The sequence below is a fragment of the Xenopus laevis genome, chromosome 4L (genome assembly GCF_017654675.1).
Source record: "Xenopus laevis strain J_2021 chromosome 4L, Xenopus_laevis_v10.1, whole genome shotgun sequence".
NCBI classification, from domain to species: Eukaryota; Metazoa; Chordata; class Amphibia; order Anura; family Pipidae; genus Xenopus; species Xenopus laevis.
In genome coordinates, this window is record NC_054377.1 from 128,878,933 (window position 1) to 128,901,505 (window position 22,573).

The following is a 22,573-nucleotide window of genomic DNA, read 5'->3' on the forward strand; positions in this document are numbered from 1 at the left end:
TACTATACATGGTAAGTCTAATAACACAGCTTTAATGACAGAGAGGTAATCAGTATTGTTTCTCTCTCTATTAGATAATAAGTACCTACCCCCTTGTTTGTCCTGTGTTAGGGTTATATATGAGCTCCAACCAGAGTTTTTTTCCAGTGGTTCCAGTAATAGCATTGCCGTCATGGGATTGCAGTTTACTTGCCCTTTTTTTTCATGAGTGATCATAAATAAAGATGCAGTTGTTGGTGATATTTCCAGTATGCCTGTGTATGGGCTTTTGATTCTCAGGGATGTGTAAAGGATTTCGTTCTGACACCGAACACTTCACTTTCATGTGTAAATGACATATATCCCTCTTTCTCCCTCGTAGAAATCAATTGGGCTTTCCATCTATTATTTAAAAAAAAAAAAAAGACACCAAAGACACCTTATTATTTATGTGATGGATTCTGTTCCATAAGCTCTGTAATTGGTTCTGCCATGGAGATAACATATATTGCAGCCCCCTATGGTAATGGCATGCAGTAAGCCCCTTCCATTATATACTGTGTATATATATATATATATATATATATATATATATATATATATATATATATATATATATATATATATATATATATATATATATATATATATATATATATATATATATATTAGCTATCCCCTATATGAGTGCTGCTGTTACTCTTCTGCTAATATTCTTCTGTTTTAATACCTCCCAGGTACTTGTGAATAGTAAGTGTTATGCACACCAACCCTTCTATTTTTATCAGGATTTGCTTTTACACTCAGCATTAATGCTTGACTGTCTTTTCTCCATATAAGCACGATATACCATCAATTTCCTTAGAAAAAATACTGGATGCAGCTTTCTGTGCTGCCCCCTTGTATACATACAGAGTACTTTATTCTTATCTTTATTCAATTTATACATGACAGATACTTTTTCCTTTCAGTCTATCCTTTTATAAAGGAAAGGTACTTTTCTCCCTCTATAAATATCACATATTATCCTCTCATAATAAATTATAGGTACATGTACATGAGTTACTCTTGTCCCATAATAAAATACATCTTCTCTTTTCCCAATATAAATGACAGGTACTCTTCTACCAGTGTAAATGTCAACTACTCTCCCCCTATTTAAATTTTTCCCTTTATACATTAATTACTCTCTAACATTTCTAAAATACATGTTCTATTTTCCCAGTATGCAAGTCAGCTACTCTCCTTCCAATTAAATGAGAGTTACTCTTTTCCCTTTATGCATTACTCTCCTCTATTATAAATTACATGTACTCTCCTCCCTATGTAATGTCAAATACTATGTCCAAGTTTTCTCCTCTATAAATATACTACCAGTATAAATGATATGTACATTCTTCCTTTTATACTGTACATGAGTTACTCTTGTCCCATAATAAAATACTTCTACTCTTTACCCTTTATAAATGACAGGTATTCTCCCTGCAGTATTAATGTCAACTCTCCCCCTAATATAAATGACAGTTACTCTTCTCCCCTTATAAATACTCTCATACCCTTATAAATGACTGGTACTCTTTTCCCTGTATATTCTTCCCTATATACATTAAATGACAGTTACTCTCCTCTTCTTATACATTGATGACTCTCCTCCTCTTATAAATGGCAGGTACTCTTCTCCCTAATCATCAAGAACGTTCTACTCTACCTCCTTCATACATTAAATACTCTCCTTTGTTATAGAAATTACTCTTATCCCTGTATAAATGTCAGCTATTATCCTCCCTATATAAACGACAGTTATCCCCCCCCCATATACATTAATTATTCGCATCCCCTTATAAATGTCAGGTAGTCTTCTTCGTGTCTAAATATCAAGAACTTCCCTCCCTATATAAATGACAGGTATTCTCCTCCTATTATAAATAGCAAGTATTCTTACACCTTTATAAATGTCAAGAGCACAACTCCCTTTATACATTAGATATTCTTTTCGTTTTCAGTATATTTTTCATAAATATGAATCATTCTCCTCTCCTTATAAGCGGCAGATGCCTCCTAAATTCCTTGTTTTCCTTCCACAACTTCTCTTACTCACAGGCATTCTCTTCCCACTGTTACCACTGGGGGAGAGGACACAATAATTCGGAAACAGAGTACATTGCAATTGCTTGATTACAAACTAACAATTTGCCTTTTATTGTTACACATGCAGATAGGGTTCCCCTTAAGAAACCATCATAATCAGGTAATGAAATAATAAGCCAATAATACACTAATAAAAGGACATTTTAATTTTCACGTGTGCGACAAGATGAGAATATGGAACCCCTCACTTATTTAATCTGGTTTATAGCTTACATCTTAATTTATGCTTAATGGGGTGATTTCTGATTTTGGAAATTATTAGGTAACCTTCTAAAAAAGTATTTTTCAAGAGCAGCATTTCTTGGTTAGAATAGTGTGTGTAATCTTTTGGACCCTTTGTTTATGCTGTATATACTTGTATATTATCTGTTCATCCCACATTAATGTAACAGTTGTGTCCTCCCATTGGTCATTTGTGACTTAAAAATAATCTGAATAATGTCCTTTCTCAAAGCATAGAGGATAATGATCCAGCAGTTCTAGGTGGGAAATGTTGCTTTGTTGCCAGAATCCTGGTGGGATTGGAAAGCGATTGTCTTCTGACAGTTAGGGTTGCAAGCAGCCAGTTAACTTGATTACATCTCAAAGGTCATTTGCCATTCGTTACCTGCACTCTGTAAAGTTAATATTAATAGAAAGTAATCACAAGGCCAATATGTTTTTCATAATGTAACATTAGGTGACACGTTGCCTCATGGCTCTAGGCTTAAAGGGCTTGTATTAGTGCCCATTTATATAACAGGTCTAAAGCCCATAGCGACCAATCAGATGCTCAATTTTAAGTTGTTTTTAATAGAGTAAACACTACTTGCTATGTGGTTACTATGAGTTATTAAACATTAAGACTCTTACTACATTGCCCCATAAAAAGAGATTGGTAAAAATAGAGTTTCTATTCTATGTCTTAGTTTAGCCAATAAAAAAAATGTTGACCACATTGACTGCCAATATTCCATGGGTATTTGTGTCTGCCCATTTTTTATCTCCCAGTGCAGGATGTATACCAAAAAACTGAATCCCTGTGGCATAAAAAGAATTGTTTTGGTTTATTTAATGCTTTTTCAGCTTCTCTACTCATCAAGGCATTACAAATGCAGCCAAAGGTATGCATCACTATGTCCTAATAGCTCCAGCTTTATACTTGCATTATATGCGAACACAAGTGGGCGGCTTGAATTTAGTATGATGTGGCACTCCTCTCAATCAGGATATTGTCATCTTATTAGCACTTTTAGATATTTTCCATACAATGTTCAGATATTATAATATTGCCATTTGTAGTATAAGGTTCTGGCTTCCATGGGATGCTGAGAGTTGCTGCTTTTCAGAACCTGAAGGGTTATAAATTGGACATCCCTGCATAGTGTAACTGCTGTTCAGCACCTTGGACAACAGTCCTTCAGTTCTCTTTGCTTATGGTACACAGACCATTGCCACCATACACATTGCAAATACAATTGCCACAGATGGTATGATCTTATGTTCATCACCTTATTAACAGCCTGTGGGTCTGTGTTATTGTTCTTCCCTATTATTAAAATTTGCATCAGTAAAGTTCTGACCACATAGAACCATATTTGGAACACCCTACTAAGTAGCCATGTATAGTCAGTTCCTTGAAAAGCAAGGATGGAATGAGTTTTTTTGGATGCAGGGAATTGTAGTTCAGCAGAAGCAAGAGGCTGTCAGGTTGGAAATCCCTATTATACTTAGTTATTGAAATATTAAATACGTTGTGGCAGCAGCCCAAATTTGTGCCATAAATCTAATTCATTGTCTAAATCAGGGATTTTTCTCTAAGTGCTGCCAGAGCACAGTACCTGTTAATTCCAGTTACAGAGAGAGGGAGAGACTATACAGGTACATAACCCCCCCCCCTTATTCTTGCATTGACAGTAAATAAATCACATTCCATCCTTCTTCCCTGTATTCCTGTTGCACCCTCTACAGATACAAATTGCTGCTACTTTCTCTTCTGTTTGGTTTCACCCTCTAAATGGTACTTTTCACTCTCATCCATTTTCACTCTTAATTGTTCTTCTTATTTATCTGTCTCCTCCCATGGTCACCCCTCCTTACTCCTTTCTTCCTCCTCCCATTCTCTCCTCCTTTCTACCATTCCCAGTCCTTCTCTCTCTCTCTCTCTCTCTCTCTCTCTCTCTCTCTCTCTCGTATCCTCTCTTTATTCCTTTCTCTCTCTCCCTCCTACCTTCAGCGCTTCTCTCATCCAGTCTCACCTCCTTCCTCCCTCTCTCCCTCTCTCCCCCCTCCCCTGTCACAGCTGTAGCTCTCTGTTCTTCTCTTGGGTTTCTGTGCTAATTATGTGAGTCCTGGGGGGAGGTTGGTGGAGAGAGGCGCACAAAGCAGCTCAGACTCCGAACGACTCAGGGACCAGCGCAGCAGCTTCTCTCTGTGTCCAAATCAGAAGAGCCGAGAGCGGAATGTGAGCGTCTGGAACTGGGATGCATTGCATGGAGCTGCATTCATCGTACGTACATGTTGGCACTGGGGAACAGATGCATGCAGTGTAGTGTCTTTGTATTATTTACTATAGCTTGTAAGGTGCACAGACTGGGGGTGTGTATATGATCAATATAAGATTTTGTATTCCCTAAAACATTAGGGAGTTAGGAGAGGAGTTGCAGTGCTTAGAGGAGCAGGACAGAAGTCAATGGAAAATACAGTGGGACATTGTGTGTGTCAGAAGGAATTTGATTTGTAGGAGCTATAGATGCTGCTGCCTAAATATTATTTATGTATATATATATATATATATATATATATATATATATATATATATATATATATATATATATATATATATATATATATATATATATATATATATATATATATATATATTACATACATACATATATAGTGTGAGTGTGCATTGGCTCATATTGTAGTGTGAGTAAGTGAGTTAGTGAGTTAGTGAGTACATAATTTTGCTGGTTAAACTGGGATCACTGTTTATTACCTTGCCTGTGTCTACAGGATGATGATTTTGGTGCTCATACAGAGTCTGTACCGACATCAGACAATGACATTGGTTGATAATACTCTATAGAGAAAGAGAGATACGCTGATAGAATAAATATGTATATGTATCTATTGATCTGGATCTGTTTGTTGAGTAAATTGTATACAGGTGTTGAGCCAGTTAATAGGTACAGCGCTTGCAGCGGAGCATTGCCTCTACATTTAGATTACATTTATACTTGGGTGGAGTCTGTGTATTCAAAATAATTGTGTGTTTGTGTGTGTATGCAGGTGGGAATGGAGAGGAGGTCAGTGTATTTGTGTAGGTGGTAGGTGTGTGGGTGCCAAGGGGCAGAAATGGGTACAAGAATGTTGAGTCTGTGACTAGAGACAAAGTAGATAAATAGATAAATAGTAGGTGTAGAGATGGGCGACTGAGCGAGCGGCATGCACTTGCTGGGGATGAATTAATTCAGAGGCTGAGTTTCTATGTGGAGGAACCGTTCTATATTCAATAATCAGGGTGTGTGTCTGCAGAGACACGCAGCGGTACAAATGTTTTGACTCCAGGCAAATGTGTTTATATTTTTACCTATGCGTGTGTTTGTGCTTGTATTTGTGTGTATAGATATATTTACCTTTATCAGTCTATCTTTCCCTACACACACACCTGGCACTCTGTCTGTTGCAGAACTACAATCCCCTAACACCTGCCAGCCAGTAACACTGCCAGTATGAAAGAGGTGGACTGTCCCTGAATAATGTTAATATAATATGTGTGTTAGTGTTTATGTGTGTGGTATAACAGATCAAGGCTGGGACACCTGCAGCCACCAGATTCTATTTAACTATAACTCCTCGTAAAAAATATGTTGTTTTTTTTCACCTGATTACTGAATTATATAGATGACATTATTGTTATGTGTCCAAACCAGCTAGCCTATTATACTGTCTGTATACATACAGGTATATGCAGGCGCTTCTTTACTGTGCACAACAGCAATGCAGTGGGTTTCCGATACACAGAGCTTTGCTGATTTATATTATATCATATGTATACTTGGGTCATATGAGGAACACCTGGGGCATTAGTAACGTTATATGAAAGGTTTGAGTCCGGCCAGTTTATATTGCTTTATGTTATATAATTAATAGACGTGTGGGAGTGCAGTGGGTTAGACTTTTTTGGATTTGGGCAAGGATACTAGGTCACACAGCGAGATGTGCCCGATTTCCTTGGTGTGAGTGTGTATGGGGAGCACTGGCTGTGCAGAGAAGGTGTTAGAATGAAGAATGTATAGTAAGATCCATGAACTTGTCCTGTATGCTAAGGAGTGTGTAAGTAATGATAGTTCTGTGCGACTGAGACAGTGTTTGTCATAGTGCATTATGCATACACGCCAGCGGGAAAGAAGGGCTGGATTGATGGTGCGATGGGAAGATAGAGTTTGGGTGTATAACAGACTAGTGACTGGGCTTAGCAGGTGTTTGTGACGGTTGCCTGTGTATGTGATATTTATCTGGATTTGCTGCGTAGTACAATGACATTATACCAAACACTTATATTATCTGGAAGCCATTCATCCAAAAAGCTCCAAATTATGGCAGTGCCCTTTTTTGTAATGTCCTATCTAAACCAACAGTCCTTAATTTTGACCGATCAGCTGTTTTCCCCCTGCAATAACAAGACATTTGTGCTCATGGTAATTAAACTTTATAAATCCATGCTGGTAGATAAATTGTCTTATTTTTAGTAGAATGAAGGCACGTTGCTCCCTATAATGGGAAGGCCTGTTAGCTACAAAATCCCATGCATACAGTCTGACCACTGGAGGGCAATGCTGTAGTTGGACTCTATGGGTGAGGTTTGAAATGAACTCACGAGAGCAACCTGAATGGCATCTCCCGTTTGCATCAATAAGCAGAAATATTTATATAAATAAGGAGCAATCGATATATCTTAGAAGCACAGAATATGACTGCAATAAAAAATACAAGTCGGGGCATTTGAGCTGCCTATTAAATGCTTAATTCTGGTTTCGTTTAAGCCCTTAAAATTGATTTGTATTTATCTCAAGTGTGTTTATATTTCTTTTACTGAATAAGTTCCGGCTACATCTGTTCCCCTTTTCAAATTCCATGCTCATTCCCTTGGACAGAAACCAGGAACTGGACAGCAGATAAAAAACCCTAGTCAGGGCCAAACAGTAATAGCAAAAATATTGGCATGGGTTCTCCATCAGAGACATATTTACAACCCTCAGTGGGTAAAAGTGAATCTTTGATAAATACGCTTTTAAAAATCCGAAACAAATGAAAAGACTGTAAAGATTCATTCTGGGGAAATGCAGTGAGCTCCTTTATACTCATAAACAAATATACCCCTAAGATGGGTGTGTATGTGGGTGCATTGTGATTACCTTGGTCCTGGAATCTTCCAACAATGAGTTTTAGGGGGAAACATTTCTCTTGGAGCTGTTGGGGAAAAGCAACCTGTGCAAAGTAGCAGATGATTTTACCATAAACCTATTGGGGATATTTTTGTGTTTTGTTTGTTTTGTGTGTTTTGTCTTTTGGGGCACAGCATACTTATTGTGCTGCAGAGAACACTGAGATGCTCATGGTACTGGTATAGGATCCGTTATTCAGAAACCCATTCTGAATTACGGGATGGCCCATCTCCCATACACTCAAAATTAATCAAATTTTTTTTTTTAATTATTTCCTTTTTCTATGTAAAAATAAAACAGTACCTTGTACTTGATCCCAACTAAGATATAATTAATCCTTATTGGATTAAAGCCAGCCTATTGGGTTTATTTAATGTTTACATGATTTTTTTGTAGACAAGGTATAGAAATCAAAATTACAGAAAGATCCATAATCTGAAAACCCCTGGTCCCAAGTATGCTGGAGCACAGGTCCCCATACCATACTTTTTTGGGATTGCCTGGAATATTAAAGGCGCATGACTAATCTTTATTCAATTTCTGAAACTTTGTGCGAATATGGCATCTGCTTGTTACCCTGAATTCAGTAAATTTAGTTGATCATTTGTTTTCTTGGTTCATGAAGCTGGGAGATTGCAGCATCTCAGAAGTGTTAGTGCAATATAGTGGTTCCACTGATATCATTGTGCTTGTGCTGCGGTCTTGCGTAGTGCCTCCATGCAATCCAGCGCATCTATGTCATAACATGTATGTCTCATGCTGGGAATATAAAACAGGGTATTTAGGGAGCGTTTTATATTCTCCAAACAAGAGAGAGAGTGGCGTTGTACAGTAGGGAAATCCACAGGGGAGAGGGTTGGAACAAATCACTACACACCGGTGGCCTTTGCTCAGCGCAGCGTTCTTAGGATCTAATTTAAGCATTAAAAATAGAGCGTAAGTAAAGGTTAATATTTCTAATTAACCTTTCAAAGATATAATAATTATGGACCTATTCCATATATATATATATATATATATGTATATATATATATATATATATATATATATATATATATATATATATATATATATATATATATATATATATATATATATGTATGTTTTAAATTTTTTATTATAAAGTACAAGCATTTTAATAGATAATAAAATTATTAGATAAAGGTCAGGGGAGAGAAAGTTCCGGGTCATTGCAATAATTATATGGGAGGTTAGCCAGGAAACCTCCACCCCTACAGATGTATCTTACAGAGCATCTCATCAGCATATCCTATTGTAAAGGGAAAACTCCAATTAAAATGTTCTTATTGCAACATGAATATATTCATGTCTGGCACATAGTGATGTATCTAAGATCAGTGGCGCGTTGGCATTCCAGCACTTGAGGATCAATTCCTTTGGGTGGCACATTTGTTGAGGTGGCATGTGGGACATAAATATCCCCTTTCCTTGGCTGTCACTGGAGACTTCCTGCAAAATTTGGCAGCAGAAATGGGGGGTCGTGTCGCTCTACAGTGCCCAGTATATTTTCTGTAATGTACATGCACCAATCCAGCAGCAGACAAGGGGCATTACAATTCTATGTGCATAGTGCAGGGGCATGCTGAATTCACCTTTGCAAATGAGGTTTTTTGGTTGGGGCCAGAAACAATACTTCTGAGTGTTTGCAGATTTTGCCATTGTGCCAACAAAGTGGACATGGCTGTGTCTAAACAGCTCCATGACATTCCAACTGCAACCTCAGTAAGTGCCAAGCAACATTTTAAGGGCTAGGACTCTGTTTTCACCTAGGCTAAAGAGGTCAATGTGCACCTGGTGATATTAAAACCAGTGATCAGATATGTAATATACTCTGCACCTTAGATAAGGAAAGTCCATTCCAGTATCATGCATGTAAGAACACCATATTTTTATTAACCCTTAAATCAGAAACCCATCTAACCGCCACACCCTTCTCTGCAAGACACATAATGGGGGAACCCCTTGCTTTAAAGAGTTTGAAGATTGTGTGATTCTTATATGGGACCCTATTTGTCTTCTTCTGACTTATTGGAACCACACCTAAGGATCATGTATGCCATTACTAGTCCATGGATGAGCAGATGGTAGTTCTGTTTGTGGTTACAATAAGTTGCAGCTTTATAAATATAAAGGTCTGATTGGAATGCATTACCCAATGACTACCCTGACCACAAATAGTGGCCCTCCACTGAAAGCACCTGGCACTGATGGGATAGACTGCACAATGGGAAATGCTCAAAACTTTTAAGATTGACTTTATCTGGCTGTGATTTACCTTACCAGCAACACTGTCTTAAAAATCAGAATGACATGACTAGTAGAGATAGTGAGTGAGCTGAGAATGGCAGCTTATTGTACTAACATTTGCCTCTATGGTTTCACTCTGCTATGAACTCTGTATATCTGTAAATGACTGATATAAAATGACCATGTATAATTGTATCTAAACTTTCAGGCCATTCAGATATGCATTGCACTTGTTAATATAATTGTTCCAAGGGTCCAGTTGGTCCCAGAAATATTTGTGTAACTGTCCATAACTAGTGATGGGTGAATTTGTCCCGTCAATTTGCTGGAAAATTTGCAAATTTCCCGCAAATTCGCGAAACGGCAAAAAATTTACAGTACACGAATTTTGACGCACATATCAATTTTGACACACGCATCAATTTTCTGACATGCGTCCAAAATTTTTTCAAGCCGGCTAATTTTCACTGCGGTTTCGCGAATTTATTCACCCACGGTGAAACACGGAAATTCACCGCAAATTAGCGCCTGGCGAATTTATCCGCCTATCACTACCATGTCTTAGTTCTGTATCTTTCTGACAGGTTGCTCTACCAGACCTGAATACCCTTTTCTCAATCAAGACAGAATATATTATAGGGATGTATCACTAGTATTCATGAAATTATTTTATATCTATGTCTTATATAAGTTAATATCAGTGATGTCCAACTCCCAGATTCTTGTATGATTCCCCTATACCAGAAGTCTGTGAGATAAAGTCCAAGAACAGTTTTACAAAGGTCGGTAGGATATCACAATTTTTTTACCATATTGATGGTTTCAATTACTCTGTGTAAACATGATATTATGAGTATGAATGTCTGAACAATAGGATCCTTCCATTACTTTGCTTTATTTCAGCCAGATTGGCCCCTTTGCAGTAGAGTAAAAAGGAACCATTCTGGAATTTTTAAAATAAGGGGTATTTTTGTTATTTGAATCTCCATGCCTTAAGTCTGCTAAAAAAAAATAATTTAAATATTAATTTAAATAAACCCACTAGAATTGTTTTGCCCCCAATAAGGTTTGAGTACAAGAGACTGTCTTCTTATTACAGGGAAAAAGGAAATATTTTTTCAACATTTGAATTATATGATTAAAATGGTGTCTATGGGAGACGGCCTTCCCATAAGGCGTTTTCTGGACAATGATTTTCTGGATAATGGAACCCATATATGTGCCCTATTCCTTTCTTAAATAAATATTAGCACATATATTATTACCATTGCAGGTTAAATGCATCAACATACACAGGTATTGAGACATAGTGGGACATTCACTAAGATTCGTTATTGCGTCAGCGTCCGCTACGCCTTGCTTCGCCTCGCCACAATTCGCCGCACTTATTTTTGCCAGCGCTACGCAAATTCACTAAAATCCAAAGTTGCGCTCAGGGGTAGCATAAGGTTGCGAAGTTGCGCTAGCGTTAATTCGCCAAGCAAAGCAAAGTTACGCTAGTGATGGTTAATTTGCATACGGCACCAAATTGAAGTTACAATGGAGGTATATGTAGCATCACTACACAAGCCTGGGAAACCTTCAAAACAGCAAATAAAATTTTTATTTTGCCCTACACATGTGCCCACTGTATAGTTAAGGTGCCATGAGTTAGGAAATGTAGGGGGGAAGGAGGGGAGCCCCAAATAAAATGTCAATCTTTTTCAGTCTATCACCCATAAAAAATGAAAAAACGCCAGTGTTTTTTGGGACTTAGAAATTTTTTTAACTTTTTTTGAAGAAATCCCTATCTACTCTATTGCGCTTTGCCTGGTCTGAGGTGGCGAAGGAAGTCTTGCGTAGTTACGTCCGTTGCGCAAATTCGCCAGGCGTAAGGGTGGGAAGAAACACTAGCAAATTTACGCCAGCGTCCGTTAGTGAATAGGCGAATTAACGAAAATGCCCAACACTGGCGAATTCACGCTGGCGTTAGGCGCTTCAGCGTTTAGTGAATTTGCCCCATAGAGTTTTGGGGTCTGAGGCTGTATCCTTTAGCCTTTAATACCTGTCATGTTTTAATGTACCATCCATGTACCATGCCCCTGTTACGCTGGCAAATACACAGAATCGTTCTTAATTCTTATTATTGATAATATCTACTGCCCCTCACATTAAAACCCCTCATTATTTATTGTGATCAGAGAGTAGTTCAGATCATTTCACAACTAGAAAATATTACATTTCCTTTTCATTAAAGGTAGAATATTACAAAAATCATTATATTAAAATATTTAGGAGGATTCCATTCATTCTCATTATTCATTCCGCACACTAGCAGTATACAGATTGTTACTGGCTAGGGCCGTGCTATTGAAGATTGCTTTCACTGGCCATGTGCACTGTGATTATATAGGCCAGGGACACTTTCTCTTTGGTGTCACATTTGCTTGTAACACTCTTGAAAATCAAGGAAAGCCATTATGCTTTTCTCTCTTTGAGCTGTTTACCTTGTAATTATTGAGCAACCTTGTAATAGGAGTAGTAAACACCCAATCTTAGCTAAAAATAAATATTAGCAATTATGCATTCGAAATTCAGAAACCTGTTATTGCGCACATCAAGAAGAATGACAGCAGGCAATGCAAGATATATTTGTAGGATAATTAAGCCTAACTAATTTGGGAGGAATAACATTTTAAATTCCAAGTCCCTATATCTGGTTTAACTCTTGATGTGCGTTAGAACTCATTTACAATTTGCTGGAAAGGGACTATGGGAAAGCAGCTATAGTAGTGAGATAGTGCCTATAGTAGCAATAGGCATAGCAGTCTCTGGGAAGGGAGTGTGACTGTGGGATAGCAGGTATAGTAGGGAGAGATGGTGCCTATAGTAACAGTGGGATAATAGTCTCTGGGAAGGGAGTGTGACTGTGGGATAGCAGGTATAGTAGGGAGAGATGGTGCCTATAGTAACAGTGGGATATTAGTCTCTGGGAAGGCAGTGTGACTGTGGGATAGCAGGTATAGTAGGGAGAGATGGTGCCTATAGTAACAGTGGGATAATAGTCTCTGGGAAGGGAGTGTGACTGTGGGATAGCAGGTATAGTAGGGAGAGATGGTGCCTATAGTAACAGTGGGATATTAGTCTCTGGGAAGGGAGTTTGACTGTGGGATAGCAGGTATAGTAGGGAGAGATGGTGCCTATAGTAACAGTGGATAATAGTCTCTGGGAAGGGAATGTGACTGTGGGATAGCAGGTATAGTAGGGAGAGATGGTGCCTATAGTAACAGTGGGATATTAGTCTCTGGGAAGGGAGTTTGACTGTGGGATAGCAGGTATAGTAGGGAGAGATGGTGCCTATAGTAACAGTGGATAATTGTCTCTGGGAAGGGAGTGTGACTGTGGGATAGCAGGTATAGTAGGGAGAGATGGTGTCTATAGTAACAGTGGGATAATAGTCTCTGGGAAGGGACTGTGGCTGTGGGATAGCAGGTATAGTAGGGAGAGATGGTGCCTATAGTAACAGTGGATAATAGTCTCTGGGAAATGAGTGTGACTGTGGGATAGCAGGTATAGTAGGGAGAGATGGTGCCTATAGTAACAGTGGGATAATAGTCTCTGGGAAGGGAGTGTGACTGTGGGATAGCAGGTATAGTAGGGAGAGATGGTGCCTATAGTAACAGTGGGATATTAGTCTCTGGGAAGGCAGTGTGACTGTGGGATAGCAGGTATAGTAGGGAGAGATGGTGCCTATAGTAACAGTGGGATAATAGTCTCTGGGAAGGGAGTGTGACTGTGGGATAGCAGGTATAGTAGGGAGAGATGGTGCCTATAGTAACAGTGGGATATTAGTCTCTGGGAAGGGAGTTTGACTGTGGGATAGCAGGTATAGTAGGGAGAGATGGTGCCTATAGTAACAGTGGATAATAGTCTCTGGGAAGGGTATGTGACTGTGGGATAGCAGGTATAGTAGGGAGAGATGGTGCCTATAGTAACAGTGGGATATTAGTCTCTGGGAAGGGAGTTTGACTGTGGGATAGCAGGTATAGTAGGGAGAGATGGTGCCTATAGTAACAGTGGATAATTGTCTCTGGGAAGGGAGTGTGACTGTGGGATAGCAGGTATAGTAGGGAGAGATGGTGTCTATAGTAACAGTGGGATAATAGTCTCTGGGAAGGGACTGTGGCTGTGGGATAGCAGGTATAGTAGGGAGAGATGGTGCCTATAGTAACAGTGGATAATAGTCTCTGGGAAATGAGTGTGACTGTGGGATAGCAGGTATAGTAGGGAGAGATGGTGCCTATAGTAACAGTGGGATAATAGTCTCTGGGAAGGGAGTGTGACTGTGGGATAGCAGGTATAGTAGGGAGAGATGGTGCCTATAGTAGTGGGATAATAGTTTCTGGGAATGGAGTGTGGCCATGGGTCAGAAGATATAATAGGACAGGATAGTGAAATTAATGGCATAAATTACTTTTACATAATGTTCTTTTGAAATACAACACCTAGTCAGCATCCCTCTGACAGTTGTAGTTTAACTAAATCCTTATGCTCCCTCACCTGGATTAGACAGTCAACAACAAATCCTTATGTTTTCCTGGATGTTGGGTTGCATTCTCCAGCTCTGCGTGCGTTCGGGATTTGCAGGTGAAATGAAACACAAATACTCTGCATTCTGAGCTCCTACTGGGGAATGTCATTGTACAACCCAGGTCCAGCCATATACAAAGTGTAGGATACAATTCTCTGTTCCATTACAATCTAACAATGATCCAATCCAAGGAAACTCAGCACTGTAACAAGGTAATAAAACCAGTCACATATCCCTAACAAGGGCAAGTTTAATACTCCACTTTCTAACCAGCAAATAACAGAGCAAACCACAGGACTCAAACTGTATCTTGACTGCCTTCAAGATAAAACTGCCCCAATAAACACTCCAGATTCCTATAGGCTGCTCCTTTCAACCGGCAGTTAATATGAGGGATTAATAACGACTCCCCCACCCAGGAAAAAAAAAACTGCTTGTTCAGGTCACTAATTGAACGAATAGAATCATAGCCATGGGTGGAAATTTGTCTGGAATTGCTCTACTGAACCTGTTGGCTTAGTGGTAATAATTCAAAAACTATAAAAATAAATATATAATGAAGACCAATTCCAAACTTTATAGTATATTAATTAAAGGTTAACTTGAAGAGATAGTTCACCTTTAGGTTATCTTTTAGTATATTATAGGTGGAGCAATTCTAAGCAACTTTTCAATTAGTCTTCATTGTTTACTTTTAATATTTTTTTAATTATTTGCATTCTTCTTCAGACTCTTTTCAGCTTTCAAATGGGGGTCACTGACACCATCTAAAAACAAATGCTCTGTAAGGTTACAAATGTATTGTTATTACTACTTTTTATTAATAATCTTTCTAATTGTGCTCTCTCCTATTCATATTCCAGTCTCTTATTCAAATCAATGCATGGTTGCTAGGGTAATTTGGACCCTAGTAACCAGATTTCTGAACCTGCAAACTGGAGAGCTGCTGAATAAAAAACTTGATAACTCAAAAACCACAAATAATAAAAAATGGAAAGCAATTGCAAATTGACTTAGGATATCACTCTCTCATACCTCCCAAATGTCCCATTTTTAGAGGGACAGTCCCTCTTTTGACAGCTCAACCCACAGTCCCTCGTTTGTTCTAGAAAGTCACGTTTTTCTCTGCACTGAACAGCCAGAAAGAGAAACAAAGTTTCTAACTTAATTGGCTTTTGGCAAAGTGCCCAAGTCAGCCAGAGCAGCAGATAAGCTACTTTTGTAACAATTTCGAGATAAGCAAATAAGTAATTGTAACAATATAAGATAACAGGTCCCTTGGGAAAAGTTAGACTCACAGCTTAGGCAATTCACCTTCATTAGCAAAACAGTAATAACTGAAATAAAAAAAAACACAGAAATATGTTCAAACTTTCATAACCTGCCAAATTTTCTATAATGAACATGGTAATTAGGGGGTGTGGCCACAAAAATGGGCGTAGTCAAAAAACGTCACCGTGAGCGCCAACTTTTTTGTCCCTCTTTTTGTTTTCCAAATGTTGGGAGGTATGCTCTCTACATCATACTAAAAGTTAACTCATAAGTGAACAACTCCTTTAAAGGTAAACCAGCCCTGTAAAGGGACACTGATATATTCCATCTTAGGGACATGTCAGTAGCACTTTAAAAATATTCCATGCCCTGTTATTAGAGTTTATATAGTGTTTGCGCCGCCTTGAAGGCTCCATACTCAGTGTAGCAGCAACTGCAGAATCTGACTCTGGTAAATAATAATGGGCTGTAGTAGGAGTCTCAGAATATCACTATCTACATCATACCAAGAGCTCATTTAAAGGTGAACTACCCCTTCTTGAAGGTGGTATTTTTCTTCTCTCAGAGAACGACTTTTTCAGTTTAATTACATACATTTCCCATTAGTGCAAACCGAAAAAAAAAAACAATTGCAATTTTCTTTTTCAACATATAATGAGTCACTAAAAATGTTTATGCCAAGTCGAAATGTCTCATTATTTTATTCCCTTCCCCCATTGAGTATCTATATTGAGACTGGTTTTTGGTTACAACGCTCTCGTCTGACATTTAAACCACTGCTTGTCAGTGACCACAGGAACCAAGGCAGAGATTTGATATGTTTGGGGTTACTAGGGTTAGTGACTAGCAACCAGATAGCGGTTTAAACCTTTGTAAATTTTGCTTAGACAATGTCTCTCTTCCAAAAATATGATTGTTTGTATATTCTTAGTTGTGTTGTGTTATTTGTATACCAAGCCTGGTACATTTTACGGTATATTTAAATATAATAGGGGTAGGGATAAAGTGCAATTAATAATGTATTATTCTAACATCTGGTAATATATATTTTAATAAAACAAATTCTCAGTTTAGCATCTATGATTCTGAGTGTATTTATTTTATACAGATCTTTAGTTTCACTGTTCTACTTGCAGTTCACTGAAGAAAAGCTAATTACTGGTTTGTTGCTATGGGTTATTCCTGGACACAAAATTGCCCAACATTTATAAATAAGCCCCCCTGTGTTTGGTAAGTTGAGTTGCTAAAGGCAGACTGGGGCTCATTTATCAGCAGTGGGAAAATTTTCCCCATGGGCAGTAACCTATAGCAACCAATCAGTGATTAGCTTTATAAAGCCAGCTGCGAGTATAACAATGAATGCAACAATCTGATTGGTTCCCATGGGCAAATTTGCCCAGTGTTGATAAATGACCCCCAATGAGTCAAAGCAAAATTATAACCTTATTGGCCTAGAACTGATTAGGTAGTACAGGCACTTCCAGGCCTGGATTTGTGGAGAGGCCACAAAGGCCCGGGCCTAGGGCTGCGAAATTTTCAGGGCGCATCCTTAACTACATTTGGAACTCCAAGTTCCCCTGCGCTATATCGCATGTGCGCGCTTGCGACTGGGGGGCGGGGGGATATGTGCATGCAGCCGTTGGTTCTAGGACCCTGAGGCCTCGGGGCGTCAAGCAGGAAAATCCGGCCTTGGGAACTTCTGAGATGCAATCCACCTCCATAACATAAACCCAGATTTTCAGTGCCTGTTACAGAGGTGTGCATATGGAAAAATAAAAACCTCGAACCAAAAAAGACAAGCCAAATAAACTGAGCTTTTATTCTAATTAAACTAGATCGCAAGGGATACTAATCTGCTATTAAGATAACCCATTACTCTACCTCTGCACCCAGTTTCTTGAAAAATACTCTGTATTTTAAGCGTGCCTAAACTCAACTAAACTCAACTTCTGGCCATGGAGTGTGTACTTCCTAAGGGCTCTTACACACAGGCGTTTTTTCCTGCGCTCCCCTGCGTAAGCAGCAAACGCAGGTGGGATGCACATTTCACCTGCGTTCAGAGAGAAGTACAGCCCCCTTCACAATAACTGTGTGTGTCTACTCTTGTGCTCCCCTGCGGCTGAACAGAAGAAAGCACAACGAAGGGGAGTGCAGGAAAAAACAGCCGAGTATAAGAGCCCTAAGTGTTAATAAGGGACAATAATTTGGGTGTTGCTGTAATGCCGAAATAGGTGTTGGGGGAAAAGTATCAACTCTAGAAAATCAGTTCCTCCGGATTACATACAGATGATTTTTAAAACATGTCAGTATCCAATTCAACACTAAATTTGTTCACTACTATTTAAATTATATAGGCAAAAATTGAGGTGAGCTTGCCCTTTAGGTGACTGACATCTTGGCAATAGACTGAAGCTTTGTTGATGCTTTGCCATTTAAGACAATCATCAGTTTTGTATCTTCACTCTTTCCTCCCGATTAGACAATTTGCTACAATGTGTCTTCTCCAAATCCTGCTTACATCAATGGAGAGGATGCCAAACCTGCGTATGTAGCAATTCCACATTTACTTATGGAGGTAGTCCAAACTGAAAACTATGCTATAGATGTAGGGACATTTCTGTTTAAACAAACAGCTCCATCAAGACACTGAGGGGCATATTTATTACACTGTGAAAAAAAACAGCAGGATAATATAACACACATTGCCAGGCTTTGTTGTGTAAAAAAACAGCAGTGTAAAATAATGGCGACAAATCTGGCATTCGCATGTTGTAAAATTACACACACCTTGATAAATTCGCCATTTATTTTACACAGCTTTTTACACCTTTTTTTAAGATGAATTTCATTTTACATTGAATAATAAATATGCCCCTAAATCCTTTAAGGGAACAGTATTCCTAAACTACTGTACAGTGTACACCTCCCTCCTGGAATCATCAACAGCAAACATGGCACTGAAAGTCAAAGCAGGAAGCAGTAGTCAATCCATTAATCTCCTTCTGAGAGGGACTGTAGCTGTGGGATAGCAGGTATAGTAGGGAGAGATGGTGCCTATAGTAACAGTGGGATAATAGTCTCTGGGAAGGGAGTGTGACTGTGGGATAGCAGGTATAGTAGGGAGAGATGGTGCCTATAGTAACAGTGGGATAATAGTCTCTGGGAAGGGAGTGTGACTGTGGGATAGCAGGTATAGTAGGGAGAGATGGTGCCTATAGTAACAGTGGATAATAGTCTCTGGGAAGGGAGTGTGACTGTGGGATAGCAGGTATAGTAGGGAGAGATGGTGTCTATAGTAACAGTGGATAATAGTCTCTGGGAAGGGACTGTGGGATAGCAGGTATAGTAGGGAGAGATGGTGCCTATAGTAACAGTGGGATAATAGTCTCTGGGAAGGGAGTGTGACTGTGGGATAGCAGGTATAGTAGGGAGAGATGATGCCTATAGTAACAGTGGATAATAGTCTCTGGGAAGGGAGTGTGACTGTGGGATAGCAGGTATAGTAGGGAGAGATGGTGCCTATAGTAACAGTGGATAATAGTCTCTGGGAAGGGAGTGTGACTGTGGGATAGCAGGTATAGTAGGGAGAGATGGTGCCTATAGTAACAGTGGGATAATAGTCTCTGGGAAGGGAGTGTGACTGTGGGATAGCAGGTATAGTAGGGAGAGATGATGCCTATAGTAACAGTGGATAATAGTCTCTGGGAAGGGACTGTGACTGTGGGATAGCAGGTATAGTAGGGAGAGATGGTGCCTATAGTAACAGTGGGATAATAGTCTCTGGGAAGGGAGTGTGACTGTGGGATAGCAGGTATAGTAGGGAGAGATGGTGCCTATAGTAACAGTGGAATAATAGTCTCTGGGAAGGGAGTGTGACTGTGGGATAGCAGGTATAGTAAGGAGAGATGGTGCCTATAGTAACAGTGGGATAATAGTCTCTGGGAAGGGACTGCGGCTGTGGGACAGCAGATATAGTAGGGAGAAAACATCTGGGAACCTATGGGATAGCAGGTTCAGCATACTAGGACAAGATGGTATCCAGGAGATAGCAGGCATGGTGGTGCCTATCATAGCACAGAGGAAAACATAACGGAATGTGGCTGTGGCAGATAGCAATAGCAGCACTTTGCATCAGTGTTCCCTAATATATTATTGAAGTGCAAATCTCATCCCACTTTAATAATAAATTGTAGATTCTCACAATTGATGCTAAAAAGCTACTATTTGTCAATATTGTCAAAAGGCAGTCAGTTTATACAACCTTCTTGTATATGGCACTAGGGTTGGACATACAGGCTTTCATAAAGATACAACAGAAGAGCCATGTAAAATATATCTTTATACATATACAATTAATACCATTCCTCAGATATCATAATATTGTAGTTATTTCCTATGAACTTGTGCCTTTATGTGGTCACAAAACTTTTATGTGACTAACAATGTCCTTGTATTCTTCTACAGGGGGGTAATAATTCACATTCAGTTCACTACATCTATAGCTTAGATATGTGTAACATAAGACTGTCCAGCAACAGTGACTTCCAACTCTTCTCATCCTATGGAGGGATGGAGTTTACAAGAGCGAGGGCATTATATATTCCATCTCTGTGCTAGGCCTCAAGATAATAAGCCACACTTCCATATATTAAAATGTCTTTATGACGGCAGATACCACATGATTAATGGGATTTAATCCCTGCATTATCTGGCTTGTGCATTTTAATATAAAGGACCTTTCTGTGGTGTAATTACAGTATTTGAGGATGTGATGCCCAACCTTCCAGCTATTCCAGCCACAGGGGTTGTGTTATGTCCTGCTATTGTGGGAATAGAGCACCTCCTGCTTAGAGCATTATGTGCTTATCTGGCTTGTACATATGTATCAGTAGGTGTCCCAAGTGGGCTGGTGGGTCCTTAGGAACACAGATTTATTTTACATATAAAACAGATTTATTTTCATTAAATAGGACTGTTCAACCTGCGTTGCTGAACAAGAAAAGCCAAAGGTAGTGTGCCGTCTTTTTCAGAATAAACGAGGTTGGATAAAGAATGGGACTGCCCATGGGCCACTCTTGTACCAGTGCTTAAAATAAGATATTTTTAAGTATCTCACTAATGCAGATAAGTGGGGAACTACTACCATTTCAAACTGTGGTGGAATCTGTGGCTTGAGATATGACTAGTTGATACCTAATGCTTCTTTGCACATATGGGGTATTAAATTTGTTGATAGAAAGGATTGTCAAGATGGTTCTGTTCTAGTGGACATGTCATGCTGTCACTGGGGTAATGGAAAACATGCAAACCCAAGGGTAGATGGATACATCAGTTTAGTTTAGTCCATTTAGTTTTAGCCACAATGATCTGGAATAGCTAACTCAGCTCTTGGACTGTTGAAAACCTACCAAGTATTAGTAATATGAATAGGGACTTTCCAGTTACAACTAGCAACAAGACACTTGTTTGTCAATCTAGATTGTTCTAAACACTAGTGTCATGCTTCTCTGGCTTGAGGGTTGTAGGACATGAAGAAATAAGTCTTGATATAGACTGCTTCTATTAGACCTCACAAAACAGCCAATCACATTTACTCTACTCAATATCATTCTCCTGGACACTCATTTGCTGACTTGCCCCCACCCCCACCAGCCCCCTGTAAACCAGTGAGTTTAAGCAGAGACACTTGCTTGTAAATCTAGAAGACCTCCTGTCTTACCAGCAATAAACACTAGTGTCATGCTCCTCTGGCTTGAGGGTTATGGGACATAAAGAAGAAAGTCTTAAGATTGACTGCTTCTATTAGAGCTCACAAAACAGCCAATCACATTGACTCTGCTCAAATTCCTTCTCCTATACACTAATTTCCTGACCTACCCCCCACCCCAACCACCAGCCCCCTTTAACAAAGTGAATTTGAACAAGACACTTGCTTGTAAATCTAGATGACCTCCTGTCTCTCCAGCAATATACACTAATGTTTCCGTGGCTTGAGGGTTGTGGGGCAATCTAGAGATTGGCTGCTTCTATTAGAGCTCACAACAGCCAATCACTTTGACTCTGCTCAGCTTCAATCTCCAGGAGACTCATTTGCTGACCTACCCACTACCTGCTCCTGTAAGATAGTGAGTTTGTGCCAAGACACTTGTTTGTAACTTTAGGTGACCTCTTATATTGGCTTGAGGCTTGCAGGGCATAAAGAAAACATTTTGAGAGTTTTGTTGACATCCTAGAGGCTCATTGGCTGGCGTTCTCACCACCAGCCTACCCCTTCAGTGGTTTAAATGGCTTCAATATCTTGCTTCTTTCTGCTGTATATTGTATAATAGGTAGAATCATGATTGGTAACTGGTCATAATCCCCTTATTCTCAAGGACTGTAAGGGGTATGGTGCTCAGCTGGTAATAGAAAATGATAACCCTACGGATAAAAGAACAAGTAGACCTTGCTTGTGCTCTTTCCATCATGCTCAAAGTCAAGTCCAAGTGTGGGCAAATTCAAATTAGTAAGATCTCTGTAGTGTTGGACTGTGGGTTTTCTGTTGTTTTGTATTCAGTCTTAGGGCTAAACTCTCCCAAGATCTCAAGGTGATCTCAGTCAGCCCCAAGAGCTTGTAGCTGTGAGTGCCTTTATGGTCATATTATCCTTAATAGACGTGGACTTCCCTAGGCAAATAATGCAGCTATAGATCCTATTAAACCATTCTGATAATTCTGACTCCGATCTGTGCATGTAATTAAAGATTATTTTTAATCCGTACATTTGGTTTCAGATTATGCCCTTAGATCTACAGTATAATGTTTATGATATCCTGGCTCTGTCCTTAAACGAAACACTGCATTCAATTTGGCAGCCTCTCCTTTTCTGTAAATGTAGTTCCAAGATCAGACGTTTGCTTCTAGTA

The 22,573-nt window shown here is 39.2% G+C and overlaps 1 protein-coding gene across 5 annotated transcripts in view; it reads left to right on the forward strand.

The window, feature by feature from the left end:
* cntn4.L (contactin 4 L homeolog) overlaps positions 1 to 22,573 on the forward strand; it is a 208,761-nt gene that overhangs the window by 117,430 nt on the left and 68,758 nt on the right. Inside the window, exon 1 of one of the 5 annotated variants that reach the window (XM_018259004.2) lies at positions 4,357 to 4,615. The exons of the other annotated variants lie outside the window; for them this stretch is intronic. The gene's annotated coding sequence lies outside the window, so the exon portion shown is untranslated. Of the gene's footprint in view, positions 1 to 4,356; positions 4,616 to 22,573 lie in introns of those variants that run through there. 5 annotated transcript variants of the gene reach the window in all.